A 27,868-nucleotide genomic window follows, 5' to 3' on the forward strand; every position below is an offset into this window, starting at 1 on the left:
CCAAAATACTTGTTTCAATAGGAAATGTCTAGTGATGAGTTAGAAAAAAGGAAGCAGAACAATGGAACTCTATCAGCTCAAGATTTCAATGAGGTGTTCAATGAGGTAGTTGCTAAGGAGGTAAAACCACGTGGATATTACGATGACAAGTATTGGAGTCAAGTACAAGTTTCTCAAGGTGTTACTTTTGTTACTCAAACTGGGGAAGAAATAAGGTACAAAGAGAAAGTAAATGCAATGGACAATAAGATGCAACACATGAGTGGTCTCATGAAGCGCTGGCTTGCTTTCATGTCAAAAAAATTTCCACAAGAGGATTTCTTAGATGAAATGGAAGCAGTTCTACAGGATGATGAAGTAAGCATCTATTGGACCATCCTATTCTAAGATTGTTTGCTCCCTCTAATGCCGTCCTCCCTGTCTGAATTGTGATGCGAGCTCTACTTTAATTTCTTGCAGGAGGGTCTTAAGGACACAGAAGGTCATATTGATAACAGCCGTGAAGACTCAAATGCCATGTACTCTCTACCAAATGATGTGCAGGTATTAGAGTACCTAGTTTATTTCTAGTATCCTACCATAATAATATTTGAGTTCTTGCTTATGTATTATACAATATGGTTAACGACACTGCAACAGCCAACAGTCCAGATAAATAATAGAGAAATAGAAGATCATACATATTTGCCAAGTGAGCGAACAATTGAAAAGGTATGCTTGTGTTATTTAGAGCATAGTGATTGAGTATAGCATAATCAAGTAGACAAAGCTTTCCCTCCAACACTTAGCTACATACCTGCTTCCTTATTTTTTTGATAGAAGTTTTCATGCAAATGACATCACCAAAAAAACTGAAATTAACATTTAAGTATAAAAGGCAATTGTTTTCATGGCTGCACAGAACATGGGCTCTCGGTTGGCTGCCAACCTGCAGGAGCTGCTGCATGGCCCTACAGCGGTGTTGCTGGCTGGTTGCCCAAAACTGATGTAGAGGCTGCTGCATGTAGAATTTTTTTTTAACTCAGATGTAAACTAAGCTGTTCTCTATGGCTGCAGGAGGCATATATTCAGAGTTTTAAGAGTGGTTCAGGCACCAATTTACCAACTGATGCATTAATGACCAACATGGTATGATTTAGCTGTCATTACAATATTGATTCATATACATATATGGCTGAACTACTTGAGCAATGTTATGTTTTTATTATTAAACTTATGTCTACTGCAGAGATCTCGAAGAGTTAAAGCCCCCAATGCGAATTTATCAGAGTCGGTATGGTTCCATTTTCCCTATTTCACTTTAAATAAAATTAGTTGAAAACTCAAAGATCATATCTATATAGTTTGCAAATTGGTAGAGCCAGGTGGACGTTTATCTTATTTCACTGAGAAACAAAGGAAGAGTTGTGGCTAAAGGAAAGTTAATGACATCTGATAGCAAACGAGTTATTGGAGGATGCATGCTTGGAAGGGAATTTGTGGGTGTTTATGTCGATTGTCTTGAAAATGTCGCCAGTGGAAATAAAGGAGATGAGGAGTTACCTAGACCACTTTATGATATGAGTACACTATTAGAAGCTGTTGGCTTTGTTATTGCTTGGCCTCGGTCACATGTAAGTTTCATTTTTCTGTTGAAAGAGTACTAAACAATCCTGTAAAATCTTCAAATTGTGTTATTAATCCAACTCCATACCCCATTGCAGGTGCACAAAGCAACAAGTTCAATTCAAACCTGAAACAACTTGGTATGTTTTATTTTTCACTTGTTTGATATTTCTGTCAACATTCCTGTCCTCCAGCTAACCTCTTATAACATGCCTATCCTTCTAAACTTGTTTAATGTAATGCACACTTTTAGATTAAACTCAAATTTAAAAAAGATATACCAAGTGGTAACATAAAAAATTATGCCTACCCCCTTTTACTGTTCTTTGACTGATCAGAATATTCCTCCATGATCGACTATATGCATAAGTTGGCCTATGATATATTTTACTAGTTTAAGGTGTACTTCAATTATGGGTTCAAGGATATGTGCACATCTGATGGCATAGTCTGATTTGTGTTTCGGCTTAGCAATTCTTGCTTGCTTGCTTGCTGTGATGCTGAAATTAAAACTTGGAAAAAAAATAGAACTGCTAGTTTGGTTGGCTTCAAAACCATGCTTACTACTTGATTCAAACTCTAGCTTTTCTAATTTCAGGAAATGTTTGAGAAGAACCAAGCACTGAGTGGGAAGAAGGGAAAGGCCCAGAAGGGGCAAAGGAAGAAAGTTCTTGGAATTTTTTTTAGAAATGTGTATGATAATGCCACTTTGTCTATGTTTCTTTATGAACGCAATTGTCTTGTTGAGTGTACTTGAATTAATGGACCTGTTGGTTAGTTTATTATATGATTTTACAAATTCAATGTCATGGATGATATACTTTTTCATTATTAACCTTATAGATTAGAAGCATAAAATAAAATAAAATAAATAATTACTATATATTGAATGATTCTATTAACGGGTCAATGCACAATATAAATGTATGTATGAAAGCATCTATATATGTGATGTGATGCAATGAATCATTGCTGTATAACGTGTCTATATTGGTAAACACGAAAAAAAATGTGCTTATAATATTGTTTCTACATTTGTTAACATGAAGTAATGTGTTACTATAATACATGTCACCTACCACGTCATCTGCTACATCACATGCCACATGATCTACCACATCACCTGCCATGTGTCACATGGCACGTCATCCGCCACGACCTGACACCTCACCTTCCACATTTTCCAGCATATAAAAGACGTCACTAGAAACCGTGACTATATTAGTAGACATGTAATTCAAATGTGTTTACAAGATTGTCTCTACCTTGATTGACACGTGATGAAGCATTACGATATTGTGTAACTAAATCAATAGACGCGTTATATAGATGTGTCTAAAAAACATGTCAATGTGTGTTCATATATCTCTAACGTGTCTACAAAGCATCTTTTCCTTTCATATACATGCTTAAAGGATTCGTTTCTACAAAACCTGACACGGTGCATATGAAGACGCTCCTAATACGCTTTATGAAAGCATTCCTACGTTGGTATAGAGATGAAATAAACCGTATCTACCTTCAAATCAAGCGTGCCTACAGGGGGGTATTCTAATAGTGCCGCTAGTCATTCCGAGGTGGTTGGATAATGATGGGTGGAGGCCGAGAGTGGTCAGGACCCGGGGGTTGTGGTCGACTAGTTGAGGTGACGCCATGGCTGGGTGTCGGCTATGACGATGCTGTCATCGGACAGTATCATGGGTATGGGTGTAGCGTACAAACTCTGCAGAGTAATTAATCCATTCGAATGGCCGTGTTCTCGGCATAGGACAGGTGATGGTGCGGTCATAGCTTGTAGTGAGCCACCTAGATGGAGATGTCATGGGTGGGATATTAGATGGTACATGGGTATTTGTCACCTTTCTGTTGCATTTGTTGTGCACCGTTATAGCTTGTGAATCATTGCATTTGCTTATCTGTTGCATATCCCCCTCCCTCCGGGCGAGGTGGAACTTACTGAGTACTTTTGTGCTCACCCATTGTTGATTATCTACAGAGGGTCCAGACTTCATCCCAGAGGATTGCGAGTAGTCCGAACGCGTCTGCACCCAAGTGGCTTAGTGGAACTATGTGTAGTTGTATGTTGACCGATTGTCAGTTTCTTGCAGCCGCACCATTTATCATCTTGTTTCTAGTTTCAGTTATTGTTGTATTGCATCGCACTTGGACTGAAAGCTATGTATGACTGTGGTTCCACTTGATTAATGCAATTGTGTTGTGCCGATGACTTGTGTTGGTGCGGAATTACATTGTTAGTGTCAATTCTCGGATCGAGACGCTTCAAGTGATATCAGAGCCATACTTGGCTGTAGGATGCGTTCCGTAGGATGTAGGTGACTTACTAATAGGACTTGCTTTCTTGGATAATCCTTATTACTGCTTCAGATGGCTGGCAACTATGTCACGACGTACCGCATCAATGATGATGGGTTTCCCAAGGTGGTTTATGCTGCTATGGTTCGACTCGGCATTCTGGATCATCCAGAATATGTCGGACGCGAGTACGTGGTGAGCTGCGTAGAATGTTGTGAGGTTACGGTGCACATTGGCCCCAGTGACAAGTTCCTGGAGATGAAGCCATGGAGTGTCTCAATTATCATGTGAGGGTCCAAGCTGCTCTTGACCGTGAGCACGGCTGATATATCAGTTTTCACTCTGCAGAGGTTGTACACTTTACCCACAGCTCGTGTTTCCCTTTATGCCCGGGTTTGCAAGGCCCTTAAACACTTCCAAGGTGAGTGGCAGGGATTCACTACGAGGCCTTTACAAAGATTCCCTAACTCATGATAATCCGCTAAGGTTTCAAGTCAAAGCGGTCATAACTCCTCCTAATGAGGTGGACGCCTTACCCAGGATCATATCACACCCTCAAGAGGACCGAGCTATACCCCGACGATGCAACCCCTCTTGCCCTTTCGGTAAGATCATCATAAGCCAAGGTTTCTAATTAATTAGCCAAGACCAGAGCCATATAGTACTGTGGTTGTACTATTTTCCTGGGTGGTTCTCCATGTTCCAATTCATTCAATAATATTGTTCATTGCCCAACAATATTCCAAAGGACATGAAAGATATAGGAGGTAACATGACTTCCAAACATCCAAAAACTATTAATAAGCAACTAGCGTAGCTATAACATAAATCAAACAACCCAGGTTTAAACAAGGAAGTTAAATAAAATCTAGTCATATCCTTAATTGGGTTCCGTCATATTCTAGACACATGCATGCATAAAAAGGTAAACGTGTAATTGTGATATTAATAGGACAGAAACATGATCAAGGACCACTTGCCTTCGTTAGCAAACTGCTGCTGCTCAGGGAATTCTTCAAAGTCTTGCCCCTGCGGATCCTCGAACTGCGCACCATCTAACATCGCACACAAGCACATACAAACAAGCAAACAAAATAAAATAAGACAGTACACCAATCAGTGAAAATAGAACAAAATAATATTTTAGAAACATTACATAAGTCGTAAGGATCGCGTGAGCGCAAGAATCGATGAAATCGGAGTTAAAACGAAGAAATTAGGGCTAAAACGGGGTTCCAGGGGCTTATCTGCGAAGATTTGGATCTAAAAGGACCTGAAACAGAGAAATCAGGGGCTAGATCGTAATTAAACCCTAGACAGAAGGGTTAGATTGCAAAACCGAGGGGTATTGGACGGCGGGTTCGATTTTGAAAAACCTCAGGGGTCTAAACGGAAGAATCAGGACTGAAACGCAAATACTTTTGAACTGAGACGGAGTGCGGGTTGATTTCGAAAAACTCAAAGGGCTAAGCTGCAAAAGGGTGCGGGTTGACCGGTATCTAACTAATTGACTCACGGTTGGATCTGTTCTGGGCCGTTGGATGCCGATCTGATGGTGGGGAAAGCGCGGGCGGTCGGGATGGGGCTCGAGCGGCGGCAGGGCGCCGGCGGCGAGGCGGAGGCGGCGGCGGCTCGCCGGATGTCACGCGTAATCGCGTTTCCCGGCTCGGTTCGGCTCGGTTTTGGATGGGGAGACGGAGCGCGCGACGAGGAACCCATTTAGAGGGTTGTGAGGGGCCATCGGGGACGGTAGAAGGCGGCCGGCGACAAGGGGTGGCGCGAATAGGGCGGCGGAGCCGGGCGGACGCGGGGAAACCGGAGAGGGGAAACGGAAGGGCGGCCGGAGGTCCTCACCACCACGCGATGCTTCGGGGGAGGTTGGTCGGCGGCAGACGGCGGCGGATCGGCGGTGCGGTGGCGGGCCCGAGCTCAAGCGGCAATGGCGGCGGCGGCGGGCGCGAGTGCTAGGGTTTGAGCGGGGCGGCGGCTGCGGCGTGGGGGAAAGGGCCTAGGGTTTTGGGCGGCCTTTATAGGACGGCAGTGGAGCACCTGGGCGTGCGGGCCCGAGACGGATGCGGCGGCGGAGATCGCGCGGGGGGCGAGCCGGACTCGAACTCAAGTCCGGTGCGGTGGGGGAGAAGGGCCTGACAGGCGGGCCCCGCCTGTCAGCGTGATAGGGAGGGGAGGGGAAAACAGGCGCGCCGATGGGCCGGAGGAAGGAAGCGGGCCGTGCGCTCGGGGGAGAAAGAAGGGAAGGAAAAGAGCCACGCGCGGGGAGCTGGGCCGGGGGGGGGGTTGGCGGCCTGCGCGAGGGGAGAAAGAAGGAAGGAGAGGGGGACTGCGGGCCGGGCTGCAGAGGAAAGAAAGGAGAGGAGGGAGGGTGGCCAGCCGGGCTGGGCTGGGCCCAAAGGGGAGAAAAGAGAGGGAGGGAAAGAGAAAGAGCCAATGTTTTTTTTTGAACTTGAACATGGAAATTGAATTCAAACTTAAATCCAAATGAACTACAACCAAGGAAACAATGCAAAGAGCATGAATGCGCATGACATATATTTTCCCTTACATTTATTTTATACTTTAAGAAAATTGCTTATCAAAAATCATGTAACCCTTTAACCTATCATGCCATTCAATTTATTTTTGTACTTTGCAAAATTAGGGTGTTACACCATCGCATGCAAGACACTTGTCAGCTTGCGGGTCGCAAGGCCCTGAGATACCTGTGTCACATGTATGACTGGCATCTAGGTTCGACTCCCATGAAGTACTTCCCACCGCTAGATCACAATCATCCTGCATGGGCGGCAAGGATCCGCTATGTCCGGCTACTTGCTGAGCCTGGACGAGCTGTGTGACACCCTGAACAAGCGCGTGAAGGATCTTGTCACGCGCATCAAGATCAATGACAACCTATGGCTGGAGGTCACGCGAGCAAAGTTGAAGGCAGAGGCTCGCGCTGCTAGTGCTGAAAGCCGCGCTACCCTCATGGAGCTAGACCTCAAGGAACAAATTGAGTGCTATAACCAACTCCTCAAGGATGTCCACCTCGTAGAACGGGCCAAGCACAAAGACTGCCCCGAGACGTTGACCAAGCCGCTAGTCCTGGAAGGAGTTCCAATACTCCACCTGTCCAACCCTCGGAGGAGAATTGGCGATGATGTTCCAGCCACACCCAAAGTATCACCCCATGGGACCGAGGATGAGGATCCCGGTGATGCCGCTGTTGTACCTTGTAGTCAGGCAGAAGACCCAGCCGATTCCTAAGAAGGACAAGCCGTGGGACGAATGCCCTTATGTGCCTTGTACCCGCTTGTTTGAATGAATTAATGTTTGGTGTGATTGCTAGCAATGTTTGGTGATTGTCTGCCTTGTGTGTAATAATAATAACAGAGCACTCCTATATATATATGTATATACTAAAAATGACCAACTAAATTGCAATTAAGACATGGCCAAAAAAATTGCCACTTAAAATACACCTACTAAATTGTCTAACAGCCCTTCCCTCCGTGCTTATGTGTGCAGATGGTTCGTCGCACCCGCAACATGGAGGAGGGTGAGCCTAGCTGCCAGAACCCACCCATCCCACTTGCTGAGCTTGGACATAATGAGGGGGGCGAGGGGGAGAGTGCAGCACGCCAGCCTTAGAATCCCCCACCGCCAGTGCCTCCTGTCGACCTTGCTACAGTCTTGGACCGTCAGAATCGGATCTTTGAGATGCTAGCAGCCGTGCTCATTGGTCTAGGCAACAATGAAGCTCCAGTTCTCTGTCAGCCCGCACCACAAGCCAACTTCAGGATCGCGGACTTCAGCAGGCTCAACCCACCTAAGTTTTTTGGATTAGAGGACCCAATAGAGGCTGATGACTGGCTCCGGGAAATTGAGATGAAGCTTGATGTGGTCCACGCTGATAATCGGGACAAGGTTTTACTAGCCGTAAAGCAGCTGAAGGGACCTGCCTTGGCTTGGTGGCATAGCTATCGTGAGAATAATGCCGAAGCGGCCAGGAACATGGTATTGGACGACTTTATCACTATATTCAAAGGGCATCAGGTTCCTGATAGCCTCGTGAGGATGAAGCAAGAAGAGTTTATGCATCTGAAGCAAGGGAACATGTCTGTAGTAGAGTACCTGCACAAGTTCACCGAGCTATCCCGGTATGAGCCCGATGCGGTAAAGACCGATGAAAAGAAGCAGGTGCCTTCCTTCGTGGTCTTAGCACCGATATCAAGTCCCTTGTGGGTTCATCTAAGCATGTGAACTTCAATGACATGGTCAACATAGCAATCACAATAGGGAAGCACAGAAATGAAGAAATGCAGGAAAGGAAGAGGAAGTTTGAAGGCAGGAAGCAGTGTTCGCAAGGGAAGTTCCAAAAAACCCACCAGCCATTTTTCTCTGGACAAAGGACTCAGCAGTCTGCCCACTCCACCCAGAGGTAGCAGGCCAAATAACTCAGAGTGGATCATTCTACAGAGTGCCTGCTACCACATTCAAGCAGCAGGTACAATATGTGAAGCTCCTACCATCCACAACAGTCTGGTGTGAGTCAGATGAGCGGCTAGAAGGCCTGCTTCAAGTGTCATGAGCCTAGCCACTTCATGGCCAGCTTCCCGTACAATAACAAGCCAGCTTAGTCAGTCTTCTCCAACTCGGTCAATGGGCCAAGGCAGCCAACTGGAGGCAGTCATGGAATTCCTGCCAAGCCTCAGTTCGGGAAAGCTACAGTGAACCAAGTTTACGCCGAGGATGCTGACACCGCACCAGGAGTGTTACTCGGTGAGTTTTTGGTTCAGTCAGTTTTGGCTTCAGTACTATTTGACTCAGGTGCTTCACATTCCTTCATATCATCACATTTTGTGAAGACATATGATATAGCCACAGCAGCCCTTAAGAGGGCCCTATTAACCAAATCACCAGGAGGTTATATACACTGCCACGTAGGAGTTAACAAAATCCTTTTAAATCTAAGTGGGGTAGTGTTCCCAGCTAATCTTGTGGTCCTTAATTCCCATGGGATTGATGTAATCCTGGGAATGGATTGGCTCGCTAAGTGTAAAGGGAGCCTAGCCTGCGCAGAAAGGACAGTGACCGTGACCAACCATCATGGGAAGACAGTCACCTGCCATATCCAGCCTAGCCTATGTGAGCTAGTGTTAAACCACCTGAAGGCTGAATCACCTCAAGGATTACCGATAGTCAGGGAGTATGTTGATGTGTTCCCAGAAGAGTTGCCCGGTATGCCACCCAAAAGAGAAGTGGAGTTCTCCATCGATCTAGTTCTAAGTACTGCTCCGATCGTGAAGAGGCCCTATAGAATGACAGTACCAGAGCTAGCGGAGCTAAAGAAATAGTTAGATGAACTACAACAGAAGGGTTACATCAGACCGAGTGCATCACCCTAGGGTGCGCCAGTGCTATTTGTGAAGAAGAAAGATGGGAGCATGAGGCTCTGTGTTGATTACTGGGATCTTAATGGAGTGACCATCAAGTTCAAGTACCCCTACATCGGATCAATGATCTGTTCGACCAGCTGAAGGGAGCTAAATTCTTCTCAAAGATCGATCTAAGGTCTGGTTATCATCAAGTGAGGATCAAATTTGAAGATATACCCAAGACGGCATTTGTGACTTGCTACGGCCAGTATGAGTTCACAGTGATGTCCTTTGGATTAAGCAATGCCCCTACATACTTCATGAACTTGATGAACCAGGTGTTCATGGAGGAGTTAGATAGTTTGTCGTCGTCTTCATTGATGACATCCTGGTCTACTCTCGTAGTGAAGAAGAGCATGCCCAACATTTGAGAGTTGTTCTGGAAAGGCTTAGAAGCAATCAATTGTATGCCAAGTTCAGAAAGTGTGAGTTTTGGCTACAGAAAGTCAGTTTCCTTAGGCATGTGCTAACTGCAGAAGGAGTAGCAGTTGATCTAGAAAAGGTTGAAGCTGTATCATCTTGGAAGCAACCAACATCTGTCTTGGAAATTCGGAGTTTCTTGGGTTTAGCAGGCTACTATCGGAGGTTCATACCAGAATTCTCCAAGTTAGCCAAGACTATGATAGAGCTGCTCAAGAAGGACAAGAAGTTTGTGTGGTCAGAAGCATGCGAGCGGAGTTTTCATGGGTGGAAGGAAAGACTGACCACAGCACCCGTGCTTGTCCTACCGGATATTCACAGGAGCTTCACCATTTATTGTGATGCTTCGAGACAAGGTTTGGGTTGTGTGATAATGCAAGAAGGACGTGTGGTAGCATATGCCTCTCGGCAGCTAAGGCCACATGAACAAAACTACCTGACCCATGACTTGGAGTTAGCTGCAGTAGTCCATGCTTTGAAGATCTGGAGGCACTATCTGATCAGGAACAAGTGCGAAATTTTCACAGACCATAAGAGTCTCAAGTACATCTTTACCCAGCCTGATCTCAACTTATGGCAACGGAAATGGTTGGAGCTAATCAAGGATTATGACCTAGAAATCCACTACCATCCGGGTAAAGCTAATGTGGTAGCAGATGCTCTCAGCAGGAAGGCATACTATCATCACTTGGTGACTCAAGCACCCGAGCTATGTGAAGAGATGATGAAGTTGAACCTAAGTGTTGTACCCTATTCATGCAACTACAACATCAGCATCCAGCCCGTGCTGGATGACCAGATAAAGAAAGCCCATCCTAGTGATAAGAAGCTAATGGTGATCAAAACCCTCACTGGCGAAGATAGAGCCCCGAATTTTAGAGTGGACAGAGATGGAGTCTTGTGGTTCCAGAAGCGGTTATGTGTACCTAAGCAGGGACACTACCGGCAGACCATCCTTGATGAGGCCCACAACTCAGCTTACTCTATCCACCCCGGTGCCAACTAAGATGTATATGGACCTGAAGCAAAAGTACTGGTGGCACGGCATGAAGCATGACATCGCAAGATTCATAGCATACTGTGATGTGTGCCGAAGAATCAAGGCAGAGCACCAGAAGCCAAGTGGCCTACTTCAGCCGTTACCAATTCCCATGTGGAAATGGGATGAAGTTGGGATGGATTTCATCACCGGCCTACCGAGAACCAAGAATGGTCATGACTCTGTGTGGGTAGTGGTTGACCGCCTCACCAAGGTTGCACACTTCATACCCGTGCGCACCACCTATGCTGGAGACAAACTGGCTAAGTTATACATTGATCGGATCGTGAAGTTGCATTGTGTACCATCAAGGATCATCTCGGATCGAGGCACCTAGTTCACATCAAGGTTCTAGAGAAGCCTATAGAGAGCTCTTGGAACTAAGTTGGACTTCAGCTCAGCCTATCACCCTCAGACGGATGGTCAGGCAGAAAGAGTCAACCAAATCCTGGAGGACATGTTGAGAGCCTGTGTGCTCACCTATGGTAAGGATTGGGAAGACAGTCTACCATATGCCAAGTTTTCCTACAACAACAGCTATCAAGCCAGTATCAAGATGTCACCGTATGAAGCTCTGTATGGAAGGAAGTGCCAGACTCCATTTATGTGGTCAGAGGTTGGCGAGCGCTATATTGAAAGCCCAGATTTCATAGTGGTGGTGGAAGATAAGGTTGCAGAAATCCGTGAGAACCTGAAGGCAGCCCAGTCACGCCAGAAAAGCTATGCAGATAAGAGAAGACGCAAGCTCAGCTTTAAAGTTGGAGATCACATGTATCTCAAGGTGTCTCCGATTCATGGTACACGAAGGTTCCAGGTGCGTGGAAAGTTAGCTCCGCGGTACATCGGCCCCTTTCCAGTTCTGCAGAGGATAGGAACCGTGGCATACAAGATCCAGTTGCCTGAGGAGATGTCAGATGTGCACAACGTTTTCCACGTTTCACAGCTAAAGAAGAGCCCATGAGTACCCGAGGAAAAGGTAGCGCCAGATACACTGGACCTACAGGACGACCTGTGCTACCAGGAGGTGCCCATTAAGATCTTGGACACTGTAACCTGGAGGACGCGTACCTCTTCTGTCACACTTTGCCGAGTCCAGTGGAGCAGACACAGGAGTCCGAGGTGACTTGGGAGCGAGAAGACGCACTTTGCACGGAGTTTCCTCATCTCTTTAAGGACCAGCCGAATCTCGGGGACGAGATTCCTTCTAAGTGGGGTAGGTTTGTAAGCTCCCGTTTTTCACATCAAGATAAAACATCGATCAGTACCATAAATAATTTAATTATTAGTAAATTAACTAGCAGAATTAACAAAAAGAGAATAGAAATGGAAAATAATAAAACAACTAGCAGCCCTTGGGTTGCGACTCTCTTATGGCCAGCAGGCCTGCTCTTTCTCTCTTGCTCTTGCACGTGGCCCAACCCAAGGTCAATTCCACATGTAAAGCCCAGCTGCTAACTTCTTCTTCTACCTCTGGTTAAACAGCATGCCTGTATGCATCGGCACCAATGTCGCTTCGCCTGCCCTGTTGCAGCACCGAGCATCATGCCGTGCCTCGCCAATCCTGCCCTCGGTCAGGCATCTCGAAGGCCACACCCTGCTGACCCTGCCCCATCATACCAACCTCACTGGCAGCCATCAATCACAAGCCAATGCTCCTGTACAAGTGAGAAGACCATTCGGGCAGTGCTGCACGCGCCTTGTACACGGACCCAGCACCATGATGTCGTTCCTGACCCAAGCAAGCTGCTGCCGAGCATTGCGCCGAGCTCCACAGCAACCCAAGCCAGACCATGCTGGCCGCTACGCATCGCAACTGCTCACCGACCACAATAAACCACAACCGACATCCCAGTCTCGTCGACCGCGCCCTCGTGGTCAAGCCTCACTGCTGAACCGCTGCACACCACGCTCACTCCGCTGAAGCAAGCTTGAACGCCCTGGTCACTTAGATGGCACGACGACGCCCACGTTCCAACATGGCAGCAACGGATAAACCGAGCCGAACGGCTTGCCCTTCAATAAACACTACCACGCATGCTGCGTTGATTGCCGCTGCCACCCGCGTGGACGGCTCGACAAATTAAATGTTGCTGAACCTCACTGCCACCTGACTCGATGCCACTCGTGTACAGCACATCCATAGCTTGAACATCTGAGTGGCTCTACACGCAACAGGCTGCAATCCGCTGGTCATCCTGGCCATAGCACACCTGCTGCCACCAGCCAACGCCTTCACCGCTGAACCGAGCACGAGTGTGAGCTGACCAAAGATCGGTGTCGTGATGCGTTTGAACATGCACACGCACAGCAACCTGCACTCCCTCTATTTAAATAGCCACCCATCCCTTGTGCGCTTTGGCCTCCCAGCTCAGTCTTGCACAGCTAGCTCAAAGGTGAGCTCCACAACTCTCCCTTCTTCCTGCGCCTCTCTTTGTCCCTTCACCACGAGAGCACCAACTAGGAGCCACATGTACACACACGCACACACTTGCTCTGCACATGTGCGAACTTTGGCTTTTGGCCATGCGCCCTCATAATCACACGAGTGAGGTGACGCCTCGCCCTATCAGACCGCGTGAGACCCGGCTTTAGCCAGGCATGCATGCACGCGCTGCACCGCGCCCCACGCCGTGTCGGGCACCACGCTGTCGGCCCCGCGGCGCACCACCCCCACACCTTTATATCTACACACTGCCACCCCTATCCCTCCAATCTCCCAGCCGCGCCGCACCGCTCGACGATGAGCTTCCTCCCTCTCCTCTTCTTTCAGCCCGTCGCACCGTCTAACGGTGTGGCAAGCACCACACATAGCACACGCTCACCGACTCTGGCTGCGCTCCCTCTCTTCTAACTCATTTACATCTAAATAATACTTGTATGATGTATTGATGTATGTTGCCTTGCTTGTTTGGCTGTGTGCGCATATCAACGTCGTAGCAAACCACGTGCCAGAGGAGCCACTCGAGAAGCCAGTGAACCAGGAGGCCGACGCTGTCGACGACGCCTACGTGAGTAAGGGTAAGTTCCATCGGACCCGGTTTGATCATTTGCGCCTATGTGAGGTTAAAGTAGAGCCGTAGATTGCATGAGATGATGATGTCAATAGATGAGTGAATGAGAGCTACTGGTGGTTAATCCTTGTTGTCATATTGATGTATGCTTAGTTGGAGGTATGATGAGGATGCCTTGTTGTTGATATGGTTTGGAGTTAGAGGCCAGTGGCAGCTTGTGAGGATGGATGGGCATGCGCTACCATGGTGGTAGACATGCGAGGGTTGGTACTAGTTGTGGCTACCCTGGTGAGCCCTAGGAACCGATCCGAGTTATGACATCTCACCTAGCTTATATCCAGTACGACCATACCTCCCGAGATGGGACGAGCTTAGTCTAATCCCATTGGCTAACCTGCTAGTCGTCCCGAGGTGGTTGGATAATGATGGGTGGAGGCCGAGAGTGGTCAGGACCCGGGGGTTGTGATCAACTAGTTGAGGTGACGCCATGGCTGGGTGTCGGCTATGATGATGCTGTCATCGGACAGTATTGTGGGTATGGGTGTAGCATACAAACTCTGCAGAGTAATTAATCTATTCAAATGGTCGTGTCCTCAGCATAGGACAGGTGACGGTGTGGTCATAGCTCGTAGTGAGCCACCCAGATGGAGATGTCATGGGTGGGATATTAGATGGTACATGGGTATTTGTCACCTTTCTGTTGCATTTGTTGTGCACCATTATAGCTTGTTAAACATTGCATTTGCTTATCTGTTGCATATCCCCCTCCCTCCGGGCGAGGTGGAACTTACTGAGTACATTTGTGCTCACCCGTTGTTGATTATCTACAGAGGATCCAGACTTCATCCCAGAGGATTGTGAGTAGTCCGAATGCGTCCGCACCCAAGTGGCTTAGTGGAACCATGTGTAGTTGCATGTTGACCGATTGTCAGTTTCTTGCAGCCACACCATTTATCATCTTGTTTGTAGTTTCAATTATTGTTGTATTGCACCGCACTTGGACTTAAAGCTATGTATGACTGTGGTTCCACTTGATTAATGTAGTTGTGTTGTGCCAACGACTTGTATTGGTGCGGAATTACATTGTTAGTGTCGATTCTCGGATCGAGACGCTTCATAATAACTTTCTAAATACACACATTTACTTTATATGCATGCATGTGTCTATAATATGATGGATCCCAAACTAAGGATGTGCCTAGTTTCTTTGAACTTACTTGATTAAATCTGGGTTATTATATTTATGTTGTAGCTACGCTAGTTGCTTTTACTTAGACTTTGGTTGGATAACCTGAGAATCACGTTGCACTTGTTTTACTTCATGTTCTGGAATACTTTATGATAATAATTTTAAGATAATTGTATTGATTGGAACATGGAGAACCACCCAGGAAAACAGTGCAACCACAATACCACATGGCTCTGGTCTTGACTAATTAATTAGAAACTTTAGCTTATGATAATCTTACCAAAAGTGCAAGAAGGGCTGCATCGTTGGGGTATAGCTCGGTCCTCTTGAGGCTTTATGATATGTGGTCCTTGGCTAAGGCACTTCTTCATTAGGTAGGGTTATGACCACTTTGACTTGAAATCTTAGCGGATTGTCGTAAGTTAGAGAATCTTTGTAAAGGCCTCATAGTGAATCCCTGCCACTCACCTTGAAAGTGTTTAAGGGCCTTGCAAACTCGGGCATTAAGGGAAACACGAGTTGTGGGTAAAGTGTACAACCTCTACAGAGTGAAAACTGATATATCAGTCATGCTCACGGTTAAGAGCGGCTTGGACACTCACATGATAATTGAACTTAAAGATGATCTAAATTGATGTTCTTTATTCATGATATTGTTACTTATCTCTTTTATTTATTTAAGGTTGGTATATACTTACATCTATTTAATGCTTGCTAAATGAAACTTGGTCAACTAAAAATGCTTATCACAGTCAAACCATGTCAACTTTTCCTTGATTTTGGCCTTGCGTGTCATATAATTTACTCCACTTACTGAGTACCAACCATAAGTGTACTCACGCTTGCTTTATCAAAAACCAATGCTGCTCAGAACAAGATAATTGTCCGGAGTTCCCTGAAGATCTTGAAGAGTACTAGTCGTATGTCTCTCAATCATCTGCCTATGAAGTTGAAGTCCGCTGTTAGATTATAAACATTTATTTATTCGCTTAAGATTAAGACTTTCGGTCAGGTAATAAAGTACTATGATACTCTCTATCGTTACGACATTGTTTTGGGTATACACTTGTAATGTCTGTCATATGTGTGGAATTGATCCTGGCACACATATGAGATGCATTCGGTTCCTTTCCAAAACCGGGTGTGACAAAATGGCACATTTTCCAATTTAGTACCAGGTCCTTCTCTTAGGCACCTCTGCAAAACATTATCCAAGTTCTTGAGACAATGATCAAAAGTTTTCCTGTAAATGGAGAAATCATCCTTGAAGACCAACATTATCTCTTCAATCATGTCGGACAAGATTGAAATCATGCACCTTTGGAATGATGCAGGTGCATTGCAAAGCCCAAACGACATCCTTCGGTAAGGGCAAGTGAAAGTGGTTTTGCTCTGGTTGTTGAGGTGGATGGGGATTTGATGATAACCTGAATACCCATCAAGGAAACAGAAGAAAGAGTGCTTCGCTAGCCGCTCTATCATTTCATCAATGAAGGATAGCGGGAAGTGATCTTTCTTTGTTGCTAACATGAGCTTTCGGTAATCTATGCACATCCTCCACCCCGTGATGGTTCATTGTGGGATCAGCTCATTTTTACTATTCTCAATGACCGTCATTCCTCCCTTCTTTGGCACTACTTGAACGGGGCTCACCCACTCGCTATGAGGCATGGGATAGATTATCCCGGGGTGCAAAAGTTTGACAACATCTTTCTTGACTACCTCTCTCATCGCATTATTAAGCCTACACTGAGGCTCCCTAGAAGGTGTGGTTGCTGGTTCTAATGGGATGTGGTGAGTGCAGAGGGTAGGGCTAATTCCCTTAAAGTCCTGGAGAGTGTAACCGAAAATAGGCCTATGCTTTTCTAAGATGGCTAACAGCTTGGCTGTCTCCTTACCAGAAAGTCTATCGCTAATGATGACGGGAGACTCTGTGTCACCATTCAGGAAAGCATTGCGAAGGCCAGAAGGAAGGGGTTTCAACTCGATCGGTGGTTGTGTTGGCCGTTCATGAGTTGGGAGAAAAAGAGTTTCTTCTAAATCATCCTCTTCTTGGATGAAGAGTTCAGCATCGTTTTCTAAAGATGACTTAGAGGACTCGAAGGGTGAAATGGCCATCACTTCCTCAACTCGCTCTGACTGGGGGAGAAGTTTAGCAAGAGAATTCTTCATTTGAGAAATCAGAATCGAGAATGTCTCTCTCCCCAGTTTCAAATCAAGGATTCCTAGAATGGGAGCTTCTAGGAACAACTTCTCAAAGGGTGCCCAATTAAGACATCAAAGTCATAGACATCAAAGATATGAAAATCAAGGGCAACCTCCAAATCATCATGACGTAAAAGTACATCATGAATTACCTCAACTCCCTCTAGGATGGATCCTGGTGCATTTTTGAGGGTTTTCTTGGTTGGAACCAAGGAGTGATCCAAATGCGTGAACGCATAGGAGGCTGCCATGATGTTTGCTCCAACCGTGGGCTTGTATAAGGCCTTCCCAAAAGTTCCTTGGATAAATCATTGAATGGTTAAAGAGGGGGTGATGATCTGAAGTGGTTCAGAGGATAACTCCCCTTCTTGTATCCATTCGCTGCTCATAACAGTAGTTAGGTCCCTAACCGTCTCTTTAAGGAAAGCCTTATCAAGAGGTTCGGTAGGGTCAACACGACCTGGGGATCTTTTCTGGTAGAAGCAATTCGAGGTATTTCCGAAATCTTCAAATAAATCATCCTCGAATTGAGAAGGGAACTCTTGAGGTTGAATTTCTTCTTCCTCCATTATTCCTAGTTCGGGGGAAGGCTCAGTGGTTGAGTTTGGGTAGGTAAGAAGTAAGGGTGCCGACTCAATCAGCGGGACTTCCTCGTGGCTGGAGCGCTCTACTACTGGGAGGGACTCGGTGAAGGAGGTGTTTTCTAGGATGCGTTGTAGAAGGGCTTCTTGTGCGTGAAAGATCCTCCGGCAGAAGTGTCAAGCTGTAGGGCAGACTCCTTGCTAAGCCCTAACCAAAAGTGTTGAAGCAACACATGGTCGGGAATAGACAAGTCTGGGCTAGCATGGGTTAGCTGGGAGAACCTAGCCCCAGCTGCACCTAAGGTTTCCTTCTTGTCCTGACGAAAGTTGAGGATCTCTTTTCGTAGGGAAGCAATGCGAGAAATAGGGAAGAACGCAAGGCAGAACCTATCCCGTAGTTCATTCCACTCTACGTTTACCTTCCCTACGTTATGGGCGTACCATTGCTTCGCTCTCTCAGCAACGAAGAAAGGAAACAACTTCCACTGAAGTGTTTCTTGTGCCATTCCCGCAATGGTTAGGCACGAGCACAATTGCTTGAACTCTCGCAGGTGGTGATAGGGATTTTCATCATCAAAACCAGAGAAGGTTTGTTCCCAAACCATGTCTATGAAGCAAGGACGGAGTTCGTAGCCAGAAGCTGTGATGGGCTTGGAAGATTGTGGTAGCTCTAAGAACTTGCCCTTGTGAGCAGAAAGTTTTTGAATAGAGATAGTCTCCATGGTAATGAAGCGTCCCCTCATCCGAGGTGACTTAAATGTGATATACAAATCAGTCCCAGGAGGCTGATACACATTTATTACATCAGATGGTACATTACCGTACAAACCTCCGAGGAGGTGGGCACTCGATACAGACGATAACTAGTAATAAAATAGCTATGGTAATACACCAAAGCGTGACCCACGTGGGATCCAGCTCGGGCTCAGAGTAACATGCTAGCAGAAGCATCTTGCGGAGGGCCAACACCACAGGCAAAGTTGGGCGCGGACACAACCCTTATTCGTCGTTTCCGATCACGTAGTCCGGGTCTTCCTCTGAGAAAACCACATATATATATAGGGTGAGTACAAAGGTAGTCAGGGGCAGCGCGAGCGCCAAGACGGCAAGGGGGTACGGCGCGCGCAGAGGAGGGCCGGGTTAGGCAGCTCCTGTGGAGTCGTCAATGGGCGAGGGGGGGTGGTGGTGGTGGCCGGCGTCGAGCTCAGCTCAGTGCCGTGCTGCGCATGCAGGGGAGCGAGGGGAGCAGGAAACAGGAACAGAGAAAGGAGAAAGGAGAAAGGAAAAGGGGACAGGGGGAAAAAGGAAAAGGGGGGGACGTCGGCGGATTTTACGGCGGCGGTCGCGAGCGCGAGGTCGAGCACGCGGGGGGGGGGGGGGAAATGCATCGGCGGGATTCGCGGGGACGGTCGCGAGTGCGGGGTTGAGCACGCGGCACGTCGCGGGGGTCGAGGAAAAGAAAAAGGATGGCGGTCAAATTCGGATGTCAGGCGGCGAAAGGTCGAGAGATGTTTTGGGCGATTAGGAGTTCGGACGGTAAGGGTTTAGGAACGATCCGAGCTTGACGAAAGAATATTTCTAGCGAGCGATTTGTGCTGTAATTTAGATAAGGTAAAAATGCGGGCGTTACAAACCTACCCCACTTAAAATGAATCTCGTCCTCGAGATTCGGCTGGTTCCTAAATAGATGGGGAAACTCTTTCTTAAGGGCATCTTCGCGTTCCCATGTGGCTTCTTCTACTCCATGTCTGCTCCACTGAACTCTGCAAATCCGTACTTCGGAGTTTCTTGTTCTTTTTATGACCGTGTCCAAAATCTTGATAGGCACTTCCTGGTACCGAAGATCTTTCTGTAAAGCTATTTCTTCTTCCGGCACCCGTTCCCTCTCGGGCACCCTCAAGCATCTTCTCAGTTGAGATACATGGAATACTGGGTGTATGTCAGACATCCCTTCTGGTAGTTCTAGACGGTATGCTACAGCTCCAATTCTCTTCAGTACTTGGTACGGTCCAATGTACCGAGGGGCTAGTTTCCCATGTACTTGAAATCTCCGAGTCCCTCGAATAGGTGAAACCTTGAGATAGACGAAGTCCCCTGGATTGAAGCTTACTTCTCGTCTCTTCTTGTCTGAGTAACTCTTCTGTCGGGATTGGGCGGCCTTCAGTTTCTCTCTAATTTCGGCCACTCTTTCTTCCGCTTCTTTTATGAGTGCGGGTCCAACCAGGGCACGCTCCCCAACTTCTGACCACATCAGGGGGGTCCTGCACTTTCTCCCATAGAGAGCTTCAAATGGTGACATGCCCAAGCTTGCTTGATAACCATTGTTGTATGAAAACTCAGCGTACGGTAAGCTTTGTTCCCAGTCCTTGCCATAAGTAAGGACACATGCTCTCAGCATATCCTCCATAATCTGGTTCACCCTTTCCGTTTGACCGTCGGTCTGCGGGTGATAAGCCGAACTGAAGTCCAACTTGGTGCCCATGTCCTTATGCAAACTTTTCCAAAACCTAGAGGTGAATTGGGTTCCTCTATCCGAAACAATTCTGCTAGGCACGCCGTGCAGCTTCACTATGTTTTCCACATAGAGTCGGGCTAGCTTTTCACCACCATAATTGGTCCGTACAGGTAGGAAGTGAGCAACTTTTGTGAGTCGGTCCACTATTACCCATATGGAGTCATGTCCTCTCTGTGTCCTGGGTAAACCCACTACAAACCGGGATGGGTAGGGGTTGTAGCAATCCTGCTGGCTTCTGATGTTCAGCCTTGATCCTTTGACAAGTGTCACAATGGGCGACGAATCTTGCAATGTCCGCCTTCATTCCATTCCACCAATACTTTTGTCTTATATCCACATACATCTTGGTGGATCCTGGGTGGATGGAATATACCGAGCTGTGGGCCTCATCCATAATAGTCTGCCGGAACTCTCCTTCCTTAGGCACGCAAATTCTATCCTTGTACCATAAGGTTCCTTTGTCATCCACTCTGAAATCCGGTGCCTTGTTTTCCCCCGTATGCATGCGGATTCTCATCAAGTCCTTATCTGAGGTTTGGGCCTTTCTGATCTGGTTCTCCAAAGTAGGTTGAACACTCAACTTGTGACTGGAGCCCTGGGGAACGATGTGCACATTTAATTGTGCCATCTCTTCTTGGAGGTGGGCATTCTTAGGTCCATAAGATTTTCGGCTTAGGGCATCTGCTACCACGTTTGCTTTGCCAGGATGGTAATGAATTACCACATTATAATCTTTAACTAGTTCTAACCACCTTCTTGGCCTTAAGTTCAATTCTGGCTGGGTGAAGAAGTATTTCAAGCTCTTATGGTCCGTGTAGATCTCACACCTATTCCCAATCAGATAGTGCCTCCAAATCTTGAGGGCATGTACTACGGCTGCCAATTCCAAGTCATGGGTCGGGTAATTCTGCTCATGAGGCTTGAGTTGTCGGGAGGCATATGCCACTACCTTCCCTCCTTGCATAAGGACACATCCTAATCCTTGACGGGATGCATCACAATAAATGACAAAGTCCCGTTGGATGTCTGGCAAGGTTAGTACCGGGGCGGTTGTCAGTCTTCTCTTTAACTCCTGGAAGCTTCTCTCACATGACTCGGTCCAGGTGAACTTCTTCTCTTTCTTGAGTAGCTCTGTCATGGGTCGGGCTATCTTGGAGAATCCTTCAATAAATCTCCGGTAATATCCGGCTAAACCGAGAAAGCTCCTGATTTCACTAACATTGGTTGGTTGCTGCCAATTGGAGACCGCTTCGACTTTTTCGGGGTCCACTGCTACTCCTTCCGCGGTCAAGATGTGACCAAGAAATGCTACTTTCTCAAGCCAAAATTCACACTTGCTGAACTTGGCATAGAGCTTGTGCACTCTCAACTTTTCCAGAACCACTCGTAGGTGCTGCTCATGTTCATCGACACTCTTGGAGTAAATAAGTATGTCATCAATGAAAACTACAACAAACTTATCTAACTCTTCCATAAACACCTTATTCATGAGGTTCATGAAATAAGCAGGTGCATTGGTGAGTCCAAAGGACATCACGGTAAACTCATATTGCCCATAGCGGGTGACGAAGGCCGTCTTGGGAATATCAATTTCCTTAATCTTGGGTTGGTGATATCCCGACCTTAGGTCTATCTTGGAGAAATACTTGGCTCCCTTCAACTGATCAAAAAGGTCATCAATTCTGGGAAGGGGGTATTTGTTCTTGATGGTGACTTCATTTAGTGCGCGGTAATCCACGCACATCCTCATGCTTCCGTCCTTCTTCTTGACAAACAAGACCGGAGCTCCCCATGGTGATGAGCTCGGCCTAATGAACCCACTTTGTTGTAACTCTTCCAGTTGTCTCTTTAGTTCTGCCAATTCAGAGGCTGCCATCCTATAGGGTCTCTTAGCTATAGGAGAGGTTCCAGGGACAAGGTCAATGACAAACTCTATATCCCTATCTGGTGGCATCCCCGGGAGTTCTTCCGGGAAAACGTCTGAGTATTCATTTATTACTGGAACTTCTTCCAAAAGTTTAGCTTCCATGCTAAAAACCATTGGATCCGGTCCACTTCCCCGAGTATGGCAGGTTACTTGCACTCCTTCTGGGTTGGTTAGGTGTACCACCTTGTCAGCACAACTTATAAGGCCATTGTGCAGGCTTAACCAATCCATTCCAAGGATCACATCTATGCCTTTAGACTTAAGTACTACTAGGTCTGCTAAGAACTCTACCCCACTTAAGATGATCCTTACCCTAGAACAACCCAGCCGGCACTTTATGTCACCTCCGGGCGTTCGGGTTAATAGGGGTGTCTTAAGTAGCACTGTAGGTATATTGTGTTTTTCCACAAAACTCGAGGATACGAATGAATGTGATGCTCCAGAATCAAACAATATTGTTGCCAAAACTGAGCTGATTAGGAACTCACCGAGCACTACGCCCTGAGCGTCCTGAGCCTCCTGGGCGTTGATGTGGTTGATGCGGGCTCGTCCGAAGGACTGCTGGGGCGGCCCCATCTGCTGGTTGTTGTTGCCGGTATTGTTATTGCGGATGGGTACACGATTGGCTCCTGATAAGGCTGGCCTTGGTCCATTTACTGAGTTGGAGAGGTTTGGTGCTGCCGGCTTGTTATTGGCATATGGGCAATTGGCAATGAAGTGTCCTGTCTCACGGCAGTTGTAGCATGCTCGGGTATTGCTACTGGCAGTAACTTGGCTTGTATTACTCTGTGGGACCTTCATGGTGCTCTGGCTCTTGAACTGTCTTTGCTGGGTGTTGGGGGCTTGAGAGCCAGTGGCTTGTGGCTGGGTCCTATACTGCATAGGGGCTTGGGACTTGGTCACTGGAGGGCCAAAGTGCCTTGGTTTCTGGAAACGGTCCTGCTGGCGAGCCTTGGCTTCTAGGAACTTACGCTTATTGTCTCTCTTTTCCTCTGCCATGGCTCTCTCAGTGATGATAGCCATGTTCATTAGTGTGTTGAAGTCCGGGTAGATGCATGGGGAAAGTAGCTTCTTGAGTTCTGTATTTAAACCCTTCCTGAACATATCCTGCTTCTTTTCATCCTTGTCTACTTCCTCTGGTGCATAGCGGGCTAGTTCTATGAACTGGTATGTGTACTCTTCCACAGACTTGTTGCCTTGCTGCAGTTCACGGAACTCATCTGCCTTGCGCTTCATGGTGGCTGCTGGGATGTGATAGCGACGGAATTCATCCACAAACTCTTTCCAAGTGATAGTGGAGGCATCTTGCGCAGCTGCACAGTAGTTCTCCCACCAAGCCAAAGCAGTTCCAGTGAGTTGGTGAGCGGCTAAACGGACCTTGTCACGGTCCCCATGTTCAAACGGCTCGAGTTTCCTCTTGATAACACGCAGCCAGTCATCTGCGTCCAAGGGGTTGTAGGATCCTGCAAAGGTGGGTGGCTTGGTCCTCAAAAATGCTGTCAGTTTGTCATTTGTATTCTGCTCACGGGGCCTTGGGTGGGTGATAACATTGGTCAAAGCTTCCAATAGAAGGTTCTGGTTGTTTAATACTTGCACCAGGTCAACGGCCGGTGGGGGTGGGGCATGTTGTGCTCCTACTTGGCTCTCTCCTCCCTGCTGGCTCACTTCCTGATCTTCCTGGTCTTCCTGATCGGGGGCTTGTCCTTGCATATCTTGTGGTCTCTCCGTACTTGGAGTGGCATGTGCCCGTCTTTGGAAGGCCCTGTTGTTACGCCTAGGGGCCATCTGCGGATTGGGTAAAACCCTTATGAGACTTAGATTTGGAATTAAGTGATTTTTTTTTGAAAAGGCAGACTCCACCTACTGCTGGCAATCGCATAGACTAACAAGCATCAAATGCAAATAGTTTTTATTTATTACGCTGGGGTGCAACTAAAACACACACTACACGGTCGGGTACAAGGGTCACAACAGATGGGTGGGCACAATCCTAGGCTCGGGGCTGAAACGGCTTCATCCCTGGGGCACCTCTAAGGCATATTACTCACGGGGCGAGTCGTCTTCCGAGGCGGAGTGAACTTCCAGTGGGATGAGTAGCTCTTCCTCGTCGTCCTCGAGGATTCCATTTTCTCGGGGCTGTCCGACAGCTCCTCCTGCTATGGCTGCAGCTGTCCTTTCGGTACCTTCGGGTGGAGCTTGCGGGGTCCTAAAAAGTCCTCCCCATCCTGCGATGGGTGTTCCGATTAGGACTTGGGTTTCCCCGATTGCCGGGACGGGTGTTCCGCCACTGGTCCACTCTTGCATGCGCCGATCCTGGATCTGCCTGAGGCTTTCCTGAGCGACGGCTTCGCTACTTATAGCAGCCGCAGTTCTTGCTTCGGCTTGAGCCACCCGGATTTGATGCATCCTTACTGCAAGCTCAGCTTGCTCAGCCCGGTGGGTTTGCTCCCTTAAAATTTGGGCTTGCTCGTCAAAGAGCTTGTCCAGGGAGACGAGGTATGCGACCACATGGTACAAAAGGTCTTCGTGTTGGCGGCGCCATTCCAAGTTCCTCATGCGGGCCTGCCAGACTTGCGTCCTGATGACCGGAGGAAAGAGCCTCATTGGTGTGGGAATGAGGTGCTCTTCGAAGATCCGGCACAGGTAACGGAGAGCTTTTCTGATGGCCAAGGGATAGGCATCCTGATGTTGAAATCCTGTGGCCGTCACTCGCCACGGCTCGATGTCGGGGTGGCGGGTGCTTCTGGCGATGGAGAGAACCACCCTACAGCGACGAGTACCGAGGTGTTCGTATTCCCTGCTGTAGTACCTTGGGCGCTCGGTAATACCGAGGCGCTCCAGGGAGTTGATCAAAAGGCGGGGAAAACCAGGTTCCTCTTGGCAAACGCCCTGGGTCCACCAATTCTCAGCCATCTGAAATCAAATTTAGAGTGAACAATTCTTGCGCACAAGGTAGGGTACAAGAAGGACAGGCGTTCTTTATTAGGGTCGGGTACATTTTTTTCGAGGATACATTATTACTAGGGTGATAGCTCTAGCTTAGGTACTCTACTCTCCCCAAGGGAATCCTTCCCCGATCCGGTTAGGTCGCTTCTTAGGCGGAAGGCACCGCTCTAATACCTCTCCTTCGGTCTGAGTGCTCTTATCCCAATGAGTCTCCTCGGGCTCTCCTTCCAGTAGTCCAGCTTCCCTTCTGTGCGCCTCGATACGCTCCCTTTCTTGAGCGTCGCGTTGCCATATATCTCGGAGAGAGGCTAGGGAGCTCTCAGCTTGAGCCTCAGCCTCCATTGCCCTCCTGAATTGTACTTCCAACTCTTGCTCCGCCTTTTCTGCCCTACGGATTTGGTGCTTCAGTTGTTTTGCCTGCTTGCTGTATAGTTGATCTAGGCCGGTGAGATAAATGGACAGGTGGGAAACCGTATCCTCCAGATCTTCTTCTTCCCTTCCTAATCCTCTCATCTGGGCAATCCACGAGCGTCCTCCCCTTCCAGTAGGTGGGAAAAATCCCATAGGAGTTCGCTGAAGATGACGCCTATAAACCACGCGTAAACGTCGCAGGGCTTTTCGGGCAGCCTTTCGGAAGGTTCAGGGAACCCAAAGCTAGTGGTGGAGATGAACCAGGGATCCACGTCGGGGTAAAGTGTGCTTTTCCCCACGAAGATCATCAGGTCACACCGAGGGGTCCCTCTGAAGCTGTACTCTCAGTAGGTGTATTCTGGTGGGTCTACAACTCCGACGCGTCCCAGGCTGAGTAGCAATAACTTTGGAAGGCCAGGCTCTGTGGGGCAGATCCCGTCACTCCATCCATTGTCAGCCATCTGGAATCAGGCAAGGGCCAAGGTAAGTGTCGTGTGGGAGGATAAGTTAAGTGAGGAAAATTTCAACGGAAAAATGGCTTAGAAAATGTCCTCGGTCCTAAGGGTCGCGTCCTACGGCCAACCTACGGCTCTGATACCACCTGAAGCGTCCCCTCATCCAAGGTGACTTAAATGTGATATACAAATCAGTCCCAGGAGGCTGATACACATTTATTACATCAGATGGTACATTACCGTACAAACCTCCGAGGAGGCGGGCACTCGATACAGACGATAACTAGTAATAAAATAGCTATGGTAATACACCAAAGCGTGACCCACGTGGGATCCAGCTCGGGCTCAGAGTAACATGCTAGCAGAAGCATCTTGCAGAGGGCCAACACCACAGGCAAAGTTGGGCGCGGACACAACCCTTATTCGTCGTTTCGATCACGTAGTCCGGGTCTTCCTCTGAGAAAACCACATATATATATATAGGGTGAGTACAAAGGTACTCAACAAGTCCAACCACACCCGCGGAGGGGGTGATAACAGAGATCATGCACGGTTATATCAAGGGTGGGGTTAGGGTTTATTTGCGGTAAAGCAAGATTTTACACATGCAAGGGTTTATTTAACAAAAGCACTTTCTCAAAACATTTTTATAGTAATCGAATCTTAAGTAGTGTTGATCCTGCACAAAGGATCCAAGTTTTAGTGTCATCGAACTCGGCGTCCACAGTAGCTTACTGCACAACTGCCGAGTACTTTCAAAACAACCTATGCCACAAAACCAATCATCCCGAAACATCTATTGAAGTGACCATGCCGTAACGCGCCCAATACCGTGGACACGGCTATTCGAATAGATTTTTACACTCTGCAGAGGTTGTACACTTTACCCACAAGTAGGGTACGCGCTACGAACACCTTAATGTCACGGGGATCCTAACAAAGCCATTACCCACCTTAGCTGAGTCTAACTAGCCATCACGGAAGCTACCATGGGGTTAATGACTCATCAACGAAGTCATGATCGGAATATGACTCACACAGATCGTATTCCTCCTCCATGGTCTCCCGTTGCTCACCCGCTCTCCTTTTTGGCTAGTAGAACAACTAGTGGGGTTTATGCTAAGCCGTTGCCCACACAACGGTCGAGTGGTTGTACGATAAATGGGTTAGGCAAGATGACACCCCAGTTCATCCTTATACTGACCAGACGGACATCTCCCGACCATGCTCAACCACAAAGGTACAAGCACACTAGTGGCATTTCACACAGAAAACGCCGTCCATCTCGCCAGATTAAGCCTTTCTTTTATTTCCCCAAAATCCCATTTTTATCTTCTAAAACACTCGTACCCTTATTTTTAGTAAAGCGCTTATGATCATGGTTTAAAATATAATGAGAGGAATAATAGGTAACAAGTATCTCTGGCATGTAGTTTACGCCTAACCGAGCAAATCCTAGGTCATCGGGGTAGGGTTATAGCAATCAAGGGGTGGCTATCCAACCAGGTCTTGCAGTAAAACGATGCATTTTACAAAACAGGCCAATAGGTTGTATTTATAAATCTAGGATAAGAATGCATCAAAGGATGGGATTGGACTTGCCATTCACAAAGCCTTCCGGGACGTCCTGCTCGAGGTACTGTCCTTCAGGTTCGGGCTCACGGCACTGGTTCTCGGACTCTTGCTCGCATACTGCTCGTCGACGGGTTCTCCCTCGGTCACCTCGTGATCTACGGCGCACACAAACAAACATTCCATAAGGAAAAGAATTAAAGGTTTTATTTACAAGCCCGAATCAGGAATGACTTAAGAAACTATG

The sequence above is a fragment of the Panicum hallii genome, chromosome 7, assembly GCF_002211085.1.
Source record: "Panicum hallii strain FIL2 chromosome 7, PHallii_v3.1, whole genome shotgun sequence".
In the NCBI taxonomy this organism is placed as follows: Eukaryota; Viridiplantae; Streptophyta; class Magnoliopsida; order Poales; family Poaceae; genus Panicum; species Panicum hallii.